The sequence below is a fragment of the Arachis duranensis genome, chromosome 3, assembly GCF_000817695.3.
Source record: "Arachis duranensis cultivar V14167 chromosome 3, aradu.V14167.gnm2.J7QH, whole genome shotgun sequence".
Lineage (NCBI taxonomy): Eukaryota > Viridiplantae > Streptophyta > Magnoliopsida > Fabales > Fabaceae > Arachis > Arachis duranensis.
The window spans coordinates 115,372,691-115,395,175 of NC_029774.3; the positions used below are offsets into that span (position 1 = coordinate 115,372,691).

Genomic DNA, 22,485 nt, shown 5'->3' on the forward strand with positions numbered 1-22,485 from the left:
AATATGTATACCGAAAAGCTTAACAAATTATTAAATAAAATAATTTTAATATGATAATATGTAATTAAATATTTATAAAAATATATGTATGAAAATTAATTATTTATTTATTTATTAAATAATTACATAAAAATAGAAGTCAAGCACAAATTTTCGTATTATTGAAATAACATACAGAAAACCATGCCTTGGTCATGAATAATAGAATTTGGTAATGTTTTGGATTTTGTGACTTGTATGTTAAAGATGGGGAAATAATTGCATGGTGGATGGTTGATACTTGATAGTGGCAACTTGCAAGTATAATACAGTATCTCTCTTTACCGTATCCTTTTGCTTTTGTGTTTTGTCCTTTGTTTCTGTATTTTTAATTTTTATCACTATCTTATAATAGAACAAATCAAAATTAATGGCATATAGTTGTCCATACATGTTCAAAATCAAGAACCTAATACATGTTAACAAATAGTGACTACATAAGGGTAAAAGGGTGAAATGGAATTCACCATAGATAGAAAAATATGTATGTTAATTAAATAAAGATGTCTAGTTCAAAATTAAAATTCGTGAAATGTCACTGCAATAAAATTACTTTATAGTAATATATTTTTTGGTGATAATAAAATAATAATTATTATATATTTTATTTAACGTAAATTTTTGTGACGATTATATATTTATTGTCATTATTATATGTTATAACGATAATTATATATCTTTATCAGTTATAAACATATTTTTATCGAAAATTATATAATTGTCGCTAAAATCTTTTAGTAACAAAATATAAGACGATTAATATCTAATAATTGTCGATAAAAATATTAGACTATTAGCGGTTATTTTTATTACTGCTAAAGATAAAATAAATAATAAAAAAATAATTATTTTAAGAGTGCGTTCCTAATATATTTGTTTGGAATAAATCAATATTTGCTTATTGAACTCTATTAAAAATACTAAATAATGCATGAAAAAGCAATAAGAGTGCTTCAATTTTTTTATGACAAAAAAACATTAGGATATGAATTTTTTTTTTTTGAATCATTATAAATTTACAACAATCTCAACAGAAAATATTTTGGAATCATTATAAATTCACAACTATCCCAACAGAAAAGTGAATTACTGAACAAAATAAAAGAAATAAAAACTTCTAGAAATTCAAAAGTAACATAATTAAATTCAACAAATATAAGCTAAGCTACAAAAAACTAATCATTACAATTAAAATTTCTTTATTATAGACACAAAATAAAGCCTAATTAAAATTTCTTTATTATAGGTAGAAATTAAAATTTTTATATTTTTAATAGTTGAAGTTCTTTTTAAAATTTTTGACATTTGAAAATATTTCTAATTAAGTATCCAAATATAATATTTTTTTAAATTATTAAAATTCTCAAAAAGTATATTCTTTAAAATACTTTATCCAAAACAAAAATATCTTACATATGTTGTGTATATGTAATAGTATGTCACTTTTAGATGGATAATACTGATATTGAAGATGTTTTGTTTGGCTCAGAATTGAGATACAAACAATACAAGATCATGGTTGACTTATAGATCAAGTATAAGCCAATAAACTTGCTTCAAGTCACATGAGCTCCTTTTATTATGAGACTGAAGAGTCAAGAGAGTGTTTGGAACTTAGTATACTGCCGGCGTCGTTTTGTTTTTTTTTTTTTAAAAAAAAAAAAGAAAAAAAAAAAAAAAAAAAAAACACCAATCTCCAATATTGGTAGTTACACTATGACAATTGTTGAATGTTTCGTGGAAGGAATGACATGTCTAAAGCTTTTGGAAAGTGAAAGTGAAATTATTAGAAACTGAGTTTTTTAGTAGTTCCCATCTGACTCTTTTGTTTTGTCTCCTGCTAATATGGTACCTTTTCTTTCTTTTCCCATATGCATTTTAAAAAATAATAAACAAAAAAAATCCCGAGGAACATTATTGCTCTTATAATTTTAGAAAAATTGTTACTTAAGATTATTTTTCCTCTCGATATATATATGTGCATTTTTCGATACTTGAACTTACATGTTCTTATCATTTATACAAAGAGTAAATTATTTATTACTGTTTTTAATATTTTTTATGTTTTAATAGTGTGTCACCATTATTTATTGAATTGATGAAAAATTTAATTAACTGCTAGATCGGTATAAGCTTCGCCTGTGCGACCGTTGTTAATCATAGGTTTTGCATTTTTGTAAATATGGACTTTGTAATCAGACACAAATACAAGAAGACAGAAAGATCTCTAGTCTTTTTTAGTCATCGATTGATGTAGAAAATTCTTTTTGAGTATTTATTATATTAAAATATATTTTGCTTCAAATTGATGCTATTATATTATTGGTACTAGACAAACTAGGAATGTGTTTATGCGAGTGAGGTGGCAACTAGCAACTAGCAACTAGCAACTAGACATTAAGAAATGTAACTGGCACATGTATTTTACAATGAGAATACTACTTTTATACATATCTAAATTTGCAAAGGACATATATTCTTGGATAAATAAATTGATGTCTCATGAACACACGAGGAACCCATTGAGTGCACATGGGACTCATGTGATTCAAATTATATATATGAATCACAATCACAAGATCAATCAAACACAAGTTCTTAGTTCCTAGATTTTATGCAAAGTGCATAGAAATTTCGCCCTAGATTGTTAAATTTATTTTTAAGTAGTGTTATATAAACGTTAGCATTTCAATCACGATAAATATTTCATTATAAAATATAAAATTAACTTGATTATAAAGAAGATGAACATGAGAAAAAAAAAAGCAAGAAAACACAAATGAAAAACATATTTTTAGGAACACACACATGTTATTTTTTGAAAGCATTAAAAAATAAAAAAAAATTCAAAACTTTCTTTTTTTAACTTTGAAGAATAATCAAGAAGATAAGTTAAGATTTTTAATCATTTTTTTAAAATTTTAATTTTTTTTCATTTTCTATATCTCACTTAAAACTAACAAAAAAAAAAACAATAATATTAAGAAACTAAGATGGATACTTGTTAGAAAATTAAATCAAGAATATTCAAAAAAGTAGTACAACTACAATATACTAGAATATTGAAAAAGTTCAAAACCATATTGAATTGGAATTGAATGGAAGTTGCACTCATTACATCCATATTAGAAGAATCATGAAGTGTATTGGAAGTTTCAAGATTGATGACTAAGCTTAATAAAAAATTTTCAAGATGTGCTAGAAATTACAAGAAGTTACTTATTTGAATAGCCAAAGTAAGAAGCAAAGTTGGATAAATATGTGTATTAAGAAGTTAGTAGAATCATGAACTTTTAGTATGAAACTTCGCCTATATAAAGGCACATATGCCTTATGTATTTTGTATGTTCCATGAAATGAAAAAAAGATATGATTAATGAAGTCCTTCTTTGTTCTATTATTTCATATGAGTGTTGGTGAAGTTGAGAGATGAAAAATATGATAGCGTCATTTATATGAGTGAGTGATCCTAGGGCCAATTGAAGTGTGGGTATTATACTTACATTTGGTATCAGAGCTGGTTAATCCAGCGCCTGGTGTTTGAGAGTTTGTGAGGTGTGAGAGAGTTCTCACATAGTTGTTTATTCATAGAGTTGGTATGGCAAACACTTTCAATATTGTGTGGTCCGGTCCTAAGTTAGATGGAAAACTTGATTATAGTTATTGGGAGACTTTGATGTCTACCCATTTGAAGGCCCAGAATCTGTGGAATTTCATTGAACCGGGTTTGCAAGAAGGAGCAGATACTGTCCAACAAAGGAGAGATCAATTGGCGCTATCTCAAATTCATCAAGGAGTAGATTATACGGTGTTTGGCAAAATAGCAAATGCCAAAAGTGCAAAGGAAGCATGGAACATGTTGAAGCTGTCATACAAAGGCATAGATAAAGTTCAGAAAGCAAAGCTACAGTCTTTAAGAAGAGAATATGAAAGGTACGAGATGTCGAGCTCAAAAACTGTTGAGAAATATTTTACTCGTGTTACAAATCTTGTCAATAAGATGAGAGTCTATGGAGAAGATATGCTCGATAGCAAAGTAGTGGAGAAAATTCTTCGCACCATGCCAATGAAGTATGACTATGTGGTGACTACGATACTAGAGTCACACAATATGGATACCATGACGATTGCAGAGTTGCAAGGAACCATAGAAAGCCACATCAGTAGAATACTGGAAAAATCAGAAAAATCAACCGAGAAAGCCCTGAAAAGCCGAGTGAATCTCAACAATGTTGCAGAATCAAGCCGTACACAAGAAAGACAAGGTTGTGGTTTCAATTTTCAAAGTAGAGGCAGAGAAAGTTCAAGAGGTAGAGGTCGTGGCAATTACAGCCAAGAAAGTTACAACAATTTTACACCACCTAATCAAGGAAGAGGTGGAACGAATTTCAGGCCTGTCAACCGAGGAAGAGGTCGAGGTAATTTTTATCAGGAAAGAACTAATTTCAACTGTTTTCATTGTGAAAAGTATGGACACAAAGTAGCAGATTGCAGATTCAAAGTGATGAATAATAATCAAGCACACGTTGTAGAGAATTAGCATCAAAATATTGATGACAATCCGAGTACTCAGACTTTATTTTTTACAAGTAATTCATGTGCTGAAGATGAAAATATATGGTACTTGGATAATGCTTGCAGTAATCATATGTCTGGTAGAAAGGAGTTATTTTCTTCATTAGATGATTCAGTTAAACTATTATTGAAGTTTGGTAATAGTACAAAGATCCCTATTGAAAGAAAAGGGCACATACCAATTAGATTGAAAGATGGTTCTCTAAGTTATATTTCTGATGTTTTCTATGCTCCTGAACTTGATTACAATTTACTGAGTATGGGACAATTATCTGAAAAGGGATATAAGATGATAACTTATCGTAAATATTGCACTGTATTTGAGAACAATGGAAGGTTCATTGATAAAGCAAAGATGACTTCAAACAGAATGTTTCCGTTAAAAATTCAACATGTTAATCCCTCTTGCATGAGTTCTGTGATACTTGATGATAACTGGTTGTGGTATATGCGGTTTGGCCACTTTCATTTTTCTGGCCTAAACTACCTGTCAAGAAAAGGACTTGTTTCTGGTCTACCATGGATTTATATTCCCAATTGTGTTTGTGAGATTTGTCAATTGGGAAAGAAGCACAGAGATCCATTCCTTACAGGAAAGTCTTGGAGAGCTAGAAGATTACTTGAAATTGTGCATTCAGATCTCTGTTCTGTAGAAGTTTCAAGTAATGGTGGTAGGAGGTGCTTTATCACTTTTATTGATGATTTTAGTAGATATACATGGGTATACTTTCTGAAGCAAAAATCAGAAGTATGTGATGTCTTTAAGACATTCAAGGCGTTTGTCAAAAAATAAAGTGGCTGTAAAATCAAAATTCTCAGAACAGATAGAGGAACAGAATATCTTGCATGTTCAGAATACTTTAAGCAACACGAAATTTAACACCAACTAACAACTAGATACACTCCTCAACAAAATGGAGTTGCTGAAAGAAAGAATAGAACCATCATGGATATGGTCAGATGCATGCTCAAGTCAAAACAAATGTCTAAAGAATTTTGGGCAGAAGCAGTCGCAACAGCAGTTCATATTTTAAATAGGTGTCCAACAAAGAGTGCTCGTGATAAAACTCCAGAGGAAGCTTGGAGTGGAAAGCGGCCTTCCATCTATCATTTCAAAGTCTTTGGGTGTATCGCTTATGCCCATGTACTAGATCAATTAAGGAAGAAGTTAGATGACAAAGGTGAGAAGTGTATCTTTATTGACTATAACACAGACTCAAAAGTATACAAGTTGTATAATCTAGAAACAAAGAAAGTAATCATCAGTAGAGACGTGACGTTTGACGAGAAAGTCATGTGGGACTGGGACACAAAGACAGAAAAACATCCGATAGTAATTTCAAATACATGTGATGATGAAGAAGAAAGACAACCAGACGCAACCGAACAACCAGAATCATCTAGAAGACCTCAAAGAGAAAGGAGACTACCTGCTAGATTAGCAGATTATGAAGTTGGCAATGACAATGATCCGTCCAATGAAGAAATCATAAATTTTCCTCTATTTTCAGATTGTGAGCCGTTGAACTTTGAAGAAGCCTTTAAAGACAACAATTGGAAGAAAGCAATGGATGAGGAGATTCATGTCATTGAGAAGAATGACACATGGAAGCTGACAGATTTACCAGCAGATAAAAAGCCGATTGGAGTAAAGTGGGTTTACAAGACTAAGTACAAACCCAGTGATGAAGTTGATCGTTTCAAAGCAATATTAGTTGCAAAAGGATACAAACAAAAACCAGGTATTGACTATTTTGAAGTATTTGCTCCTATTGCTAGATTAGACACTATTCATCTAATTATTTCACTCTCGGCTTAAAATAAGTGGAAGATACATCAAATGGATGTTAAGTCTGCATTTATAAATGGCACTTTAGAAGAAGAAGTGTATATTGAGCAACCTGTAGGATATGAAGTTCTTAGAAAAGAAGATAAAGTTTATAAATTGAAGAAAGCTTTGTACGAATTAAAGCAAGCACCAAGAGCGTGGTACAAGAAGATTGATTCTTATTTCATTGAGAATGGTTTCAAAAGATGTCCGTTTGAACATACTCTTTATATCAAGTTCGTTGAACCTGGAGATATCTTGATCGTGTGCCTTTATATTGACGATTTGATCTTTACTGGCAATAATTTGAAGATAATTACAGAATTTAGGGAGGCTATGATAAAATACTTTGAAATGACAGATATGGGTTTGATGTCTTACTTTCTTGGCATTGAAGTAATTCAAAAAGATGGTAGAATTTTCATTTCTCAGAAGAAATATGCAAATGATATTTTGAAGAAATTTCAGATGGAACACTCAAAACCAGTTTCTACTCCAGTCGAAGAGAAGTTCAAATTGTTGAGAGAAGATAAAGGAGGAGCAGTAAATTCCACATACTACAAAAGCTTGATTTGAAGTCTAAGGTACTTGACTGCGACTAGACCAGATATTGTGTTTGGAGTTGGTTTGCTTAGCAGATTTATGGAGGAGTCTTGTACCAACCATTTGCAAGCGGCAAAAAGAATTCTTCAATATATCAAAAGTACTTTAAATGATGGTATTTATTATGAAAATACTACTGAAGTGAATCTTGTCGGTTAGATTGATAGTGATTGGGCTGGAGATATAGAAACAAGAAAAAGTACTTCAGGGTTCTCGTATTTCATCTTGGTTCTGGTACAATTTCATGGTCGTCAAAGAAATAACCAGTAGTAGCACTTTCTAAAGCAGAAGCAGAATATATAGCAGCAGCAAGTTCTGCAACACAAGCAGTTTGGCTAAGAAGAATTCTTGAGGAATTGAACGAGAAACAAAATACTCCAACAACAATATTTTGTGATAACAAGTCAACTATTGCACTTTGCGAAAATCCAGTATTCCATGGAAGATCGAAGCATATTGATATTCGATTTCACAAAATCAGAGAGTTGGTAAATGAGAAAAAAGTTGTGATCGAGTATTGTCCAACTGAAGAACAAGTTTCAGATATATTTACAAAGCCATTGAAGACCGAGTTATTTTACAAGTTGAAGAAGATGCTTGGAATGATAAACTCTACGAGCTTGATTTAAGGGAGGCAATGTTAGAAAATTAAATCAAGAATATTCAAGAAAGTAGTACAACTACAATATACTAGAACATTGAAGAAATTCAAAATCAAATTGAATTGGAATTGAATGGAAGTTGCACTCATCACCTCTATACTAGAAGAATCATGAAGTGCATTGAAAGCTTCAAGATTGATGACTAAGCTTAATAAAGAATTTTCAAGATGTGCTAGAAATTACAAGAAGTTACTTATTTAAATAGCCAAAATAAGAAGCAAAGTTAGATAAATATGTGTATTAAGAAGTTAGTAAAATGATGAACTTTTAGTATGAAACTTTGCTTGTCCTTCTTTATTCTATTATTTCATATGAGTGTTGGTGAAGTTGAGAGAAGAAAAATATGATAACGTCATTTATATGAGTGAGTGAATTTAGGGCCAATTAAAGTGTGAGTATTATACTTACAATACCAGTAAAAAACCAGCCAACTGTTCTTAGGTCGGGACCCAAAACTCCAAATCACTTCAGCAACATCCCTAAATTCACTCAGGTAAACAAATTTCACCCTACCCAAAACCCTCTCCCTTTGTTTCACCCTTTTACCGCAGCTGATTTTTAAACCCATCCAAGGCCGCGCCAGAGTACCAGGAGCATTGGGGCAACTTCTCCTCTGCCTCCATCGAACGCCGCCCCGCCGTCAACCACGTGCGAAAACAGTCGACCGTCGGGGACCGTTCCAGAATGCCGCGACGCTCTCATCCCCCCGTAGCTTCCCCAATCTTGGCCGCGGCGACGTCGTTCCACCCAGGCACGAGAAACAAGTAGGTTCTCCTACTCATGGAGGGCGCGCCGCTGCTGGTGCATGTCGGTGTTGGCAGCGCCCTTGAAACCACCCGACTCTGCTCCAGCCTCGAAACCTTCCTGCACATAATCTATTGGTAAGTATTTAGATGTTGCCTCCGATATTAACTGCAGGTTTATTGTTTTAAAAAGGGATTTGGATGTTTTTTTTATTATTATAGATTGGAGGGTATGAACATTTGAAACTGATTGGTACTGCCTTGGATTTTCATCAATTTATTTTTGTGAAGGAAAGGAATTTCTATCACGTTAACCTTGATTAGATTCTTAGCTGATTGGTTCTCCTTTCTATTTTCATCAATTAGTGTGTTTCTTTGTTGAATTGATTTCATTTCATTAGCATTAGGACTTTTTCATTGGCGTAATTAGCTGATGAGGTGTGAGGTTTTGTTAAATGAATGAGGGAGCTCCTTTATAAATGCTAAGTTAGTTTAAATTGATCTCTGGAGAACAATAGCATAGCTTAATTTATCAAGTGTATATGGCAAATGATATGTTATGAATATTTTACGACTCTGTTCAGTGAATTTGTTCCTCGGGCATACGGCAACCAGTATTGGCGTGATGAACATTTGAAACTGATTGTTGTTTTTGTAATTAGAATATGGACTTCTTTCTTTATTTGCTGTGATTTTTTGGACAGATTTACTTGTGCTAAATTCTTGGATGTTGTTGAATTGCTATATTTAGAGAGTGGATGTTGCTGAAACTAGAGAGCGACTGTTGCTGTTATTAGGAGTTCGATTTTGTTGAATTGCATGTGATTAGAGATTGAATGTTGCTGTTTTTTAATAGTGGTATGAAATTTCAATGGTAAAAATATATTAAATTTAGACTAATTTTGGTCGAAGTTAAGTTTGATCCTAATCATGGTCCGAGATTCAATTTATTTGGAGCTCTGAAATCGATTCTCCTTCGCTTCTTTTATCCTACTACTTGTTAAATGATTTTTTCTATATGCCAAATTGTCCTGATTGCTTTCCAGCCTTTTACAATCCTAAACCCATATCTGGTGCACACTCTTTAACTTAATAATCTCTTCAAGATGTTTTTTCTTCATGTTGAACATATGATCTAATTTTGGAAGTGATTCAAAATGAACATCTTTTTATTTGGTTGTTGCATTCTTAGAAGCTGCTGGCTTATTTTTCCATGCTGGGTCAAAAAAAGCTTTCATTGACAGAGAATTTGTAACACTTAGGTTGCTTACATGCTGAAATATTCCTACCACATTACAAGTGAAAACATGGACCAATTTATTTGATAGATGTTTCTTCTGATTTATCAAACCTAAGATCCTTACTATATGATGAAAGAAAGAAAGAAAGGAGGGAGGCGCTGCTGCGTTTGAGAGACTTGGGTAATAGAACCTAATAATAAGAAAGGTGGGAATATTTGTATATAAAAAAGGAGCTGATAGATGTTGCTTCTAATTTGGGTCTCATATGGTATTAATTGATGGGGTTTTGTATAACAGCATCAACAATGTTTAATTGAGTACTCTTTTGATGTTGCTTCTGATTTCGTATGCAGTTTCCATTAAAGCATTTGGGCCTGTTTCTTGTGAACACACACCAGGATTGTATTGCAGAAAAGCCAATCAAGATGGAAAAAAAAGTACAACGATATTTACCGTTATCGACGTGTCATTCCACATTATCATATTTGTGACTTACAGCTACTATTGCCGTTGACAGAAATTGTTAGAGTTGCGATGCTCGCTCAGCTATATTCATGATATAATGAGTACACTAACTAAAAACAACTTCATTGAGAAGCTTGTGGAGATTGATGAAATCGGATTCTTGAGGCTTGTTCCAAATTGGTCGGTGAAGCAGGCCATCATGTTTGTCAATTGTTGCTGTTGCTGAAATTGTGAAGTTGCTGATGGCTTTATCCAAACTTTTAAGTGCATGTTCCTTCTGATATGCATTAGGATGTTTCTTTTGATTGGTACTTGGATGCTACTCGATATGTTTTCCGAGTTATCACGTGCAATGCATTTGCGGGTGCGTGTACTTCACTGAGGAGTGAATTACTTTTGTTTTCTTAGATATTACTCAGCAAGTTTCATGTGTTAAGAATTTGCGATTGTCAAGCAATTAGTTCTCAAATTGTGGATGTCTCTAGTTCATTAAGCAATACATTGCCTTATTATATTATCTAGTCTACTCTGATTGGTGTATATACCCCATTTGTTTATGACTACATATAAGTAGCACTTCTTTCCATTAAGTAGTTTTCTGTTAACTAAAATGGAAGTTTATTTTTTTTATCCTTGTTTTCTATTGCTGAAATTGTAAAGTTGCTGGTACTTTAAGCATTGCACGGCCTTCTATCGTAACCAGTCTACTCGGCAGGTTCGTTTGGCATTGGTGACTTTATCCAAGTTTTTAAGTGGATGGTGCTTCTGATAGGCATAGGGATGTTTCTTTTCATTGCGAATTGGATGGTTTGGGATATGGTTTTTTTGTTTCATGCGTTAAGCATTCGCGAATACGTGTACTTCATTTAAAAGTCAATGCCTTTTGTTTATTTAGATATTCTTTAACAAGTTTCATGGCAGATGTAATGTTTTTTTTTTTTTTTTGCAACAAATAAGTGACACTTCGTGATCTTAAAACCATAACAATCTCAAAACCTATAATAATCAATAATTAGATAATGTCTCAATTCTAATCTAGACACAACTCAACTTTCCTTCTTCTTGTCCAGCATGCCATACATCCTTGCTCTGCATCTCGTGGCTGTAATTCTGTTTGCCCGAGTTGCTGCGTTCACCCGAGACTCTCGATAACCTTCTCGCGTGCAGTGAATAGATTGATAAACCGGTATATTTGATTCCTTCCGCGTCTTGTTGAAATTCGCGTTCCTGATTTTAGTAACGAACCCAACTTTCTTTGTATAGTTTGCATAAAATTTTTGTGTCAGAGGCAATGAACCAAAACTCATTCCTATGACTAGGATTTTCTCTTCACTGACCCCACTATGATCCAGCAACTGTAATGTCAATACACAAAACCAAATATGAATTAAAACTACTACTAACATAGTAAATATAACGCGATAATAACCAATAAGGAATAATTCATATCTCCTATCTCGAGTCCAACTCATCCTTTCTAGCCATAATGACGTCGGTAATTTCGTCGACTTTCAATTAAAGACACCGAAAAAACTTTTATCACCTTAAGATCTTTACTATATAATGTATGACTCCAATAAAAAATATCAAAAAATATTGCAAACACATATGGGAGTCAAGCATACTTTAATAATAACAATTCTTAGGATTAGAACATGCTGGGTAAGTATTTAATAGCAATTCTTAGCATACTTTAATAACGTCTCAACTAAATATATCACCGTACCAAAATTTTTCAAATAAATAAACTTTTTGAACTTAAAAAACATCTAATTAGCATGAATAAGAAACATTCACATCACATTCAAACCTCATGTCTCGAGTCCAACTCATCCTTTCTAGTTACAATGACATCGGTAATTTCGTCGACCTCCAATTAAAGACATTAGAAAAAAACCTTTTATCACCTTAAGATCTTTACTATATAATGTATGACTCCAATAAAAAAATAAAAAAATATTGCAAACTCATATGGGAGTCAAGCATACTTTAATAATAGCAATTCTTAGGATTAGAACATGCTGGGTAAGTATTTAATAGCAATTCTTAGCATACTTTAATAATATCTCAACTAAATATATCACTGTACCAGAATTTTCCAAATGAATAAATTTTTTGAACTTAAAAAACATCTAATTAACATGAATAAGAAACATTCATATAAGACATTGTCATAAAATTTCCTACAATGCAAGACCAGCTTATGCAACATACCTTAGACCTCTCTTGCTCTTGAATAACTACTTTACCCACACTCAATTCTTCATCGCCTTGGGTTGAATTGATTAATGTGCTAATCAATCCGTCTATCGGGGTTGAAAACTCCATGGACGATGCTCTCTTCCGGAAGCCTTGCACTGCGACCTTCTCTTCTTTGTGAAGGAAACACTTGGCGTGATGGTCTTTTGGGAGTTTCGATTATCGATTTGGGAAGACAGTGAACCACGATCACGAATGTCACCGTCAATGGCGACACGCACCGGGGAGAAGGAACGAGGGAGATTCAAAGTGAATGATTTGATGGAGAGAGTGATAGCAATCGATGAGCTGAAGATGGAAAGGTTGCACTGCAATCAGGAACAACATGTATGATGGTCAAACGCAACACCGCTAATGGCAGCACAGATCGAGGAGTACCGAGAAGGGAGCGCCGCTTAGATGGTTGGTTGGAGGAGGTTGGCGCCGTTGATGTTAGGAAGAGAGAACCATGCATCGTAGCTTGACAAGAGGGAGAGAGGGTGAAGAATCGGAAGCCTAGACTACACTTGAGAAGGGAGCGCCGCTTAAATGGCCGGATGGAGGAGGTTGGCATCGTTGATGTTAGGAAGAGAGAACCATGCACCGTAGCCTCCAAGAGGGAGAAAGGGTGAAGAATCAGAAGCCTTGACTTCACGTGAGAAGGGAGCAACGCTTGGATAGTTGGATGGAAGAGGTTGGCGCCATTGATGTTAGAAAGAGAGAACCATGCATCGTAGCCGTCAAGAGGGAGAGAGAGTGAAGAATCGGGCTTGACTTCACTTCTATGATCCCAAGGAGCAGTTTTTGGAACGTATCATTCAAATATTTATTTTGAGTTAAAAGCAATTAATAACAAATATTCAAAATTAAAAATAAATAAAATTAATTAATATAATTATAATTAATTGAGTTGTTCAATTTTTAGTTAGTTAGGAGTTGATTCTATATACTTTTTCCCAAAAAAAAAGAAATCATATTTAATGAGAACATTTCTTTTCAAAATTATTGATGTCATAATTTTAGTAGTTTATTTTATTACAATTAAATATTTTTTCAATGGAGGTAATATCACCTTTTTATCTATACCCAAAAATGTATAAAATTCATGTATAATTCAAAAATAAAATTTTGTAATTAAAATTAATCTAATTGAAACACGTTAATTTCCATGCATTTAAAATTTACCAAATACAACCTCACTCTTTATTGGAGTATAAAAAATGTTTCCTCTTGCAAATTCCCTAAAACACAACTTTAAAAATTTTAATTCATTTATTTGCTTATGTTGTTACCACTTTCTTTCAATCAAAGTGAGTATTAACCTAGACGATTTTACATATTTATCCTAAGTAACAAGTGAAGCACAAATATAATAAAGTAGATTAAACACCAATATAATAAATAGGATTAACTATTCAACCCACACGTATGTGTAATGATATATGTAATGATAGAAACTCAGATGTAGTTAACTTCATGTGAAGTTAATAGCTGAAAATCATTAAATAATTTAACAGATTAGACTAAATTATAATCTACAAACTTTCAGTTATCAATTTCACATTAAGTTAATTGTTTTTAAGTTTTTACTATGTTCAAAACATACTCTGATCTAATAAAAATCCTAAGAAATAACAGGCTAATAAACTATAGTAGTTATTACAATGTTTCTGCAGTGTCCACCATATGGGCATCATAGAGCCAATTGTGGCTGTTACACATTTTTCCCACAATTCCTTCATCGTAGCAACCACCACCACAATCACAACCACAACCATAATCACAATCACAATCACAATCACGACTGCCACCGCATTTACAATTTAAACCATGCGATGTGCTCAACATTAATAAGGTTATAAATTCTTTGCTTCCATCAATTAAGGGAACAAAGAATGAAGCAATCCGGAGATTTTTCTTTTTCATCCTAGACAGATCAGAATATCTTGATTAATTAGATGTGAACTCCATATAACATAAGCAGACTTCAAATTTACAGTATATAGAAGCACCACAAAAAAATTTAGCTAAGTTAAACAGAACAAACTCTTATTATTTGGTAATAAGAAGAATAAAAACAGTTTCATGCTTACCCTCTAGTAGTTTGTTCGGAAGGAGAGAATCCGAAGAAATCCTCAATTTACGAATCACCATCAGTTATCTACCACTCGATACGATCACATCAGCAATTCGTTCTGAATCCTTTGCTATTGAGTATTGACACTTCAGGCTGGCTGATAACCTCAAATATGGTCATACCATTAATAACCGTCAAAAATAGATGAATTTTAATTCATGTTCTTTTCATTGTATTTGAACCCAATTTCGCACCCTCTTTGATTGTACTTTTGGTTCAATTGTACCAAGAGTTCGTTTCTCGACAGCAACCTGTAGGTCAATATCCATGGATATATCAAAGGGATGTTATGGCTCAGCTTCTTTTCTGCAAGAAATTACTCCAGGAACATCATTGAACCCATTCTAATGGGTTTCGCAGTCGCTGTTTCCGATGAGATATCTAAGACTGGGGGATCCACATCCATTGCATATTCTTTACAGTCTTTATCTAAATTGTGTTATTTATCCTTATCATCGCACGAAGCTAAAACCTCATTCACTTAAGTGGCGAAAGCTTTCTCTGGGAACTCATTACTTGAAAAATTCTCATATAAATTGATGATAGATCAACGTCCATGTCAGCAGGTAGACTGCCTTCTCTAACCCTCTCAGATGGGATCCCATTTTCATTGTTGTGACAACCTACAACTTGAGTGCATCATCAGAATCATCACCATCAAGAGATATATCATCATTGATTTTAAACTGTTTATTATCTAACTTCGGATCTTGATTACGTGAGATTACTTTTGATGTCTCTAAGCAGATCTTTTCTCATTAAGATCTTTCTTTATCAAGCAGGGTATTTAACCATTGCTAAACAGAAACTGCCAAGGAGACTGACTGCATGATCTCGAATTAAAGAGTCGGTTAGAAAATTAAGTCAATAATATTCAAGAAAGCAGTACAACTACAATATACTAGAACATTGAAAAAGTTCAAAATCAAATTGAATTGGAATTGAATACAAGTTGCACTAATCATCTCCATATTAGAAGAACGAAGAATCATGAATTAAAAGCTTTAAGATTGATGATTAAGAATTTGAAGCAAAATTGAACAAGGAATTGACTAGTTAAAGTTTCTACATGTTTCTTGAATTATGACACTAATGCTTAGTTGTTAGAAGAATTATCATTTTATTATGAAGGTTTGCCTATATAAATGCTTCATATGTATGTTGTTATCCATCTCTCCATGAACCAAAATACTTAGTGTTTATTTCAAAAAATTCTCTCCTTATTATTATGAGTGTTAGTGAGTTTGAGAGATGAAAAATATGATAGCGTCATTTATATGAGTGAGTGATCCTAGGGCCAATTAAGTGTGGGTATTATACTTACATTTGGTATCAGAGCTGGTTAATCCAGCGCTTGGTGTTTGAGAGTTTGTGAGGTGTGGGAGAGTTCTCACATAGTTGTTTATTCATAGAGTCGGTATGGCAAACACCTTCAATATTGTGTGGTCCAGTCCCAAATTAGATGGGAAACTTGATTATAGTTATTGAGAGACTTTGATGTCTAGCCATTTGAAGGCTCAAAACTTGTAGAATTTCATTGAACCGGGTTTGCAAGAAAGAGCAGATGCTGCCCAATAGAGGAGAGATCAATTGGCGCTATCTCAAATTTATCAAGGTGTGTTTGGCAAAATAGCAAATGCCAAAGGTGCAAGAGAAGCATGGAATACGTTGAAACTGTCATATAAAGGCATAGATAAAGTTCAGAAAGCAAAGCTACAGTCTTTCAGAAGAGAATATGAAAGGTACGAGATGTCTAGCTCAGAAACTGTTGAGCAATATTTTACTCGTGGTAAAGATCTTGTCAATAAGATGAGAGTCTATGTAGAAGATATGTCTGATAGCAAAGTGGTGGAACAAATTCTTTGGACCATGCCGATGAAGTATGACCATGTGGTGACTACAATACTAGAGTCCCACGATATGAATACCATGACAATTACAGAGTTGCAAGGAACTATGGAAAGCCACACAGTAGAATACTAGAGAAGTCAGAAAAATCAACCGAAGAAGCCCTAAAAAGTCGGGTGAATTTAAACAATGTTGCATAATCAAGTCGTACACAAGAAGGACGAGGTCGTGGTTTTAATTTTCAAAATAGAGGCAAAGGAAGTTTCAGAGATAGAGGTCATGGCAATTACAACCAAGGAAGTTACAATAATTTTACACCACCTAATCAAGGAAGAGGTGGAACGAATTTTAGGCCTGTCAACCAAGGAAGAGGTCGAGACAATTTTTATAAAAAAAGAATCAATTTCAACTGCTTTTATTGTGGAAAGTATGGACACAAAGCAGCAGATTGCAGATTCAAAATGGTGAATAACAATCAAGCACATGTTGCAGAAAATCAACATAAAAATACTGATGATAATCCGGGTACTCAAACTTTATTTTTTACAAGTAATTCATGTGCTGAAGATGGAAATATATGGTACTTAGATAATGCTTATAGTAATCATATGTCTGGTAGAAAGTAGTTCTTTTCTTCATTAGATGATTCTGTTAAACTATTATTGAAGTTTGGTAATAGTACAAAGATCCCTATTGAAGAAAAAGGGCACATACCAATTAGATTGAAGGATGGTTCTCTGAGTTATATTTCTGATGTTTACTATGCTCCTAAACTTGATTACAATTTATTGAGTATGGGGCAATTATTTTAGAAGGGATACAAGATGATAACTTATCATGGATATTGCACTGTGTTTGACAACAACGGAAGGTTCATAGATAAAGCAAAGATGACTTCAAACAGAATGTTTCCATTAAAAATTCAACATGTTAATCTCTCTTGCATGAGCTCTGTGATACTTGATGATAACTGGCTGTGGCACATGCGTTTTAGACACTTTCATTTTTTCTGGCCTAAACTATCTGTCAAGGAAAGGACTTGTTTTTGGCCTACCACGGATTCATATTCTCAATTGTATTTGTGAGATTTGTCAACTGGGAAAGAAGCACAGAGATCCATTCCCTACAGGAAATTCACGGAGAGCTAGAAGATTACTTGAAATTGTGCATTCAGATATCTGTTCTGTAGAAGTTCCAAGTAATAGTGGTTGCAGATACTTTATCACTTTTATTGATGATTTTAGTAGATATACATGGGTATACTTTCTGAAGCAGAAATCAGAAGCATGTGATGTCTTTAAGACATTCAAGGCGTTTGTCGAAAAACAAAGTGGCTATAAAATCAAAATTCTCAGAACAGACAGAGGAACAGAATATCTTATATGTTCAGAATACTTTAAGCAACACAGAATTCAACATCAACTAACAACTAGATATACTTCTCAACAAAATGGAGTTGCTGAAAGAAAGAATGGAACCATCATGGATTTGGTCATATGCATGCTCAAGTAAAAACAAATGCCTAAAGAGTTTTAGGAAGAAACAATCACAATAGCAGTTCATATTTTAAATAGGTGTCCAACAAAGAGTGTTCGTGATAAAACTCCAGAGCAAGCTTGGAGTGAAAAGCGGCCTTCCATTCATCATTTCAGAGTCTTTGGGTGTATTGCTTATGCCCACGTACCAGATCAATTAAGGGAGAAGTTAGATGACAAAGGCAAGAAGTGTATCTTTATTAGTTATAGCACAGACTCAAAAGCATACAAGTTGTAGAATCTAGAAATAAAGAAAGTAATCATTAGCAGAGACGTGACATTCGACGAGAAAGACATGTGGGACTGGAACACAAAGACAGAAAAGCAGCTGACTATAATTCCAAATACATGTGATGAAGTAGAAGAAAGGCAACCGACACAACCAAACAACCAGAATCAACTAGAAGATCACAAAGAGAGTGGAGACTACCTGCTAGATTAGCAGATTATGAAGTTGGCAATGACAACGATCCGTCCGATGAAAAAATCATAAACTTTGCTCTATTTTTAGATTGTGAGTCATTGAACTTTGAAGAAGCCTCTAAAAACAACAATTAGAAGAAATCAATGGATGAGGAGATTCATGCCATTGAGAAGAATGACACATGGGAGTTGACAGATTTACCAGCAGATAATAAGCCAATTGGAGTAAAATGGATTTATAAGACTAAGTACAAACAAAGTGGTGAAGTTGATCGTTTCAAAGCAAGATTAGTTGCTAAAGGATAGAAACAAAAGTCAAGTGTCGATTATTTTGAAGTATTTGCTCCTGTTGCAAGATTAGACACTATTCGTATGATTATTTTACTCTCGGCTCAAAATAAGTGAAAAATACATCAAATGGATGTTAAGTCTGCATTTCTAAATGACACTTTAGAAGAAGAAGTGTATGTTGAGCAACCTGTAGGATATGAAGTTTTTGGAAAAGAAGATAAAGTTTACAAATTGAAGAAAGCTTTGTACGGGTTAAAGCAAGCACCAAGAGCGTGGCACAAGAAGATTGATTCTTATTTCATTGAGAATGGTTTCAGAAGATGTCCGTTTGAGCATACTCTTTATATCAAGTTCGTTGAACCTGGAGATATCTTGATCGTGTGTCTTTATATTGTGATTTGATCTTTACTAGGAACAGTTTGAAGATAATTGCAGAATTCAGAGAGGCTATGATAAAGCACTTTAAAATGACAGATATGGGCTTGATATCTTACGTTCTTGGCATTGAAGTGGTTCAAAGAGATGATGGTATTTTCATTTCTCAGAAGAAATATGCAAATGATATTTTGAAGAAATTTCAAATGGAGCATTTAAAGCAAGTTTCTACTCCAATCAAAGAGAAGTTCAAGTTGCTGAGAGAAGATAAAGGAAGAACAGTAAATTCTACATATTACAAAAGTTTGATTAGAAGTTTGGGATACTTAACTGCAACCAGACCAGATATTGTGTTTGGAGTTGGTTTGCTTAGTAGATTTATGGAGGAGTCTTGTACCAACCATTTGCAAGCGGCAAAAAGAATTCTTCGATATATCAAAGGTACTTTAAATGATGGTATTTATTATGAAAATACTAATGAAGTGAATCTTATCGGTTACACTGACAGTGATTGGGTTGGAGATATAGAAATAAGAAAAAGTACTTCAGAATTTGTATTTCATCTTGGTTCTGGTGCAATTTCATGGTCATAAAAAAAGCAATCAGTAGTAGCACTTTCTACAGCAAAACCAGAATATATAGCAGCAGCAAATTGTGCAACGCAAGCAGTTTGGCTAAGAAGAATTCTTGAGGAATTGAACGAGAAACAAAGTACTCCAACAACAATATTCTGTGATAACAAGTCAGCTATTGCACTTTGTAAAAACCAGTATTTCATGGAATATCGAAGCATATTGATATTCGGGTTCATAAAATTAGAGAATTGGTAAATAAGAAAGAAGTTGTGCAGATATATTTACAAAGCCATTGAAGACCGAATTATTTTACAAGTTGAAGAAGATGCTTGGAATGATAAATTCTACAAGGTTGATTTAAGGGAGACAATGTTAGAAAATTAAATCAAGAATATTCAAGAAAGTAGTACAACTACAATATACTAGAACATTGAAAAAGTTTAAAATCAAATTGAATTGGACAAGTTGCACTCATCATCTCCATATTGGAAGAATAAAGAATCACGAATTGGAAGCTTCAAGATTGATGATTAAAAATTTAAAGTAAAATTGAACAAAGAATTTACTAGTCAAAGTTTCTATATGTTTCTTGAATTATGACAACTAGTGCTGAGGTTGTTATAAGAATTATTATTTTATTATAAAAGTTTGCTTGTATAAAGGCTTCATATGTATGTTGTTATCCATCTTTTCATGAACCAAAATACTTAGTGTTTGTTTTAAAAAATTCTCTCCTTATTATTATTATTATGAGTGTTAGTAAGTTTAAAAAATGAAAAATATAATAGTATCATTTATATAAGAGAGTGATTTTAAAGCCAATTAAGTGTGAGTATTATACTTATAGAGTTATAATTTTTTAGAGCCTGCTGATACTGAAAAAAGCCAACAGAAGGCGGAATGGACCTTCTCTTTCGATAGATGCTAATAACTTTCAGGACATGCTCGCAGAGGTTCCCACCTTACCTATGCTAAACATTGAACCGGGATTGTGAACAACAAGTGGTGGGTCGTTCAGTCTGCATGCATTCCTGAATCAGAGATTCATACATTGTACAACTTGTGGATAAATCGATTCCTCCTTTACTTCTGCACTCCTCCAAGGCTGCATCAAGCTAATGATGAGTGCTTCAGTGATCATTTTATCGTCTTGAGCATGACCTCTCAAGCATTCAATAAGTTCGCATGCTTCTGAATATCTAGCAGATGAGCTATATGAACCCAAAATAGATAAAAAAATCTCATGATCTAATTCATTGCCATTTTAGCAGCATGATCATAACACCCCGCATTAACAAGAACCGACGGAATAACTTGTGGATTCATGCCACTAATTTCTTCTATATCTCTAATAACTCTATCAACAACATCCCACATGTTTTCTCTCACGAGCATAGAGGCCATCATCATTTCCTTATACAACGTCATAGCCTTTTAACTGAGTATGCTACACAATCAGCTTTGATTCCTGACCGACGCATGCAAACAAATGTAGCTTCAGCCTCCACTTTCTTTCGGCGATGGTGGGGGATGGCCGGCTGGGTAATGAGAACTTTTGAATTTTGATGATGAGTGGGTTTAGGGTTAGAGAAAAAGGAGGGTGTTTTCAGTTTGTTTTTGTAAAAACCGGAAATCTTCAAGAAAAACGGTCGGTTCAATTAGTTTACCGGTTAATTGCCAGTTTGACCACTTTGACCAGTTCAATTAGTTTTTTGCTAGTTGAACTGGCTGATCAGGTTTGATTTTTAGAACCAAGAGTTCAAGGCCGACGACGACAGCTCCAAGCAGACCTTCAAGAGGCGATGACGGCAACCCCGCTGGCTATCATCTGAAGTTTGAAGGTGGCTGCAACCTTCTTGTCTTTGACAGGGTTTAGCCATTTGTGAATTGAGGGAGAGAAATTTTTGGTTTTTTTCAGTAATTCAAAAAACCAGCCCAATTTAATTAGTTGTCCGGTTCGGTTTTCAGAATAAAACTTAACGTAAAAATCTCAACTAACTTAACAATTGATGGTTTTATACCACCACAAAAGAGGCAGAGAAGAATCACAAGTTCAGAACACAACTTCGGAGACAATGGCATCCTTTGAAGATGAGGTGGATATTGACATGGGGTAACTCCTTTCTTTATTTCTCCTCTTTTAATCAATTGTTGAGATGAAGGGTTATCTACTTCTTTTGCTTATTGGTTTTAATATCACATGATGTATATATAATTATTAATTTGTTTTGCCTTTTGAGTTTTGACAACAATTATTATACAACATATATACACAAAATTTGTCTACATATTCCCTCTCTTTGATGCTAAAGCAATGTGTATGTTAATCCATTTGATTTGCAAGGTGTTTGAAAAGGTAAACTATAATTTCATTTCACTTCATCAGTTCAAACATTATGCATTATGGTTAATTAGTTAATACCAGTTCTTAATTGATATTATCTTTTGAATATATCTAACTTTTAAATATGTAATTATTGCAGACTTGCTGATGATATTGCTTTTAGTTCAGATGGTGAGGTAATTAAGTGTTTAATTCAACTATTTTGTTCGTTCTGTTATGTTGTGTTCTTAATTTATTCAATATGTTAATTTATTATTATATATTTTGCAGGGGAAGGAAGAGCAAGGAAGTGATAATAACAAAAACAATGATTTATTTAGTGTCCAAACTTCAACTGATGATAAAGAAAGAGAGAAAGAGAGTGAAAAATTATCAGATGAGAAAACGAAAAAACCACAGATGACAAAGTATGAAAGGGCAAAGATTTTGGGAACAAGGGCTCTTCAGATAAGGTATTATTTTTTTGGCATTTCTGATTTTGATTATAGTAACATTTCATATCATGATAATTATTATGCTAAACTATGATATTTTAATTTCTTATGGTTTTGTAGCATGGATGC

General features: G+C 33.4%; 1 long non-coding RNA gene across 1 annotated transcript; it reads left to right on the forward strand.

The window, feature by feature from the left end:
* The first annotated feature begins 8,183 nt into the window (after positions 1-8,183).
* On the forward strand, positions 8,184-10,670 carry LOC110279429 (uncharacterized). Its single transcript, XR_002372851.2, has 2 exons — positions 8,184-8,588; positions 10,045-10,670. It is a non-coding gene; the product is annotated as an uncharacterized LOC110279429 (long non-coding RNA).
* Positions 10,671-22,485: the final 11,815 nt, after the last annotated feature.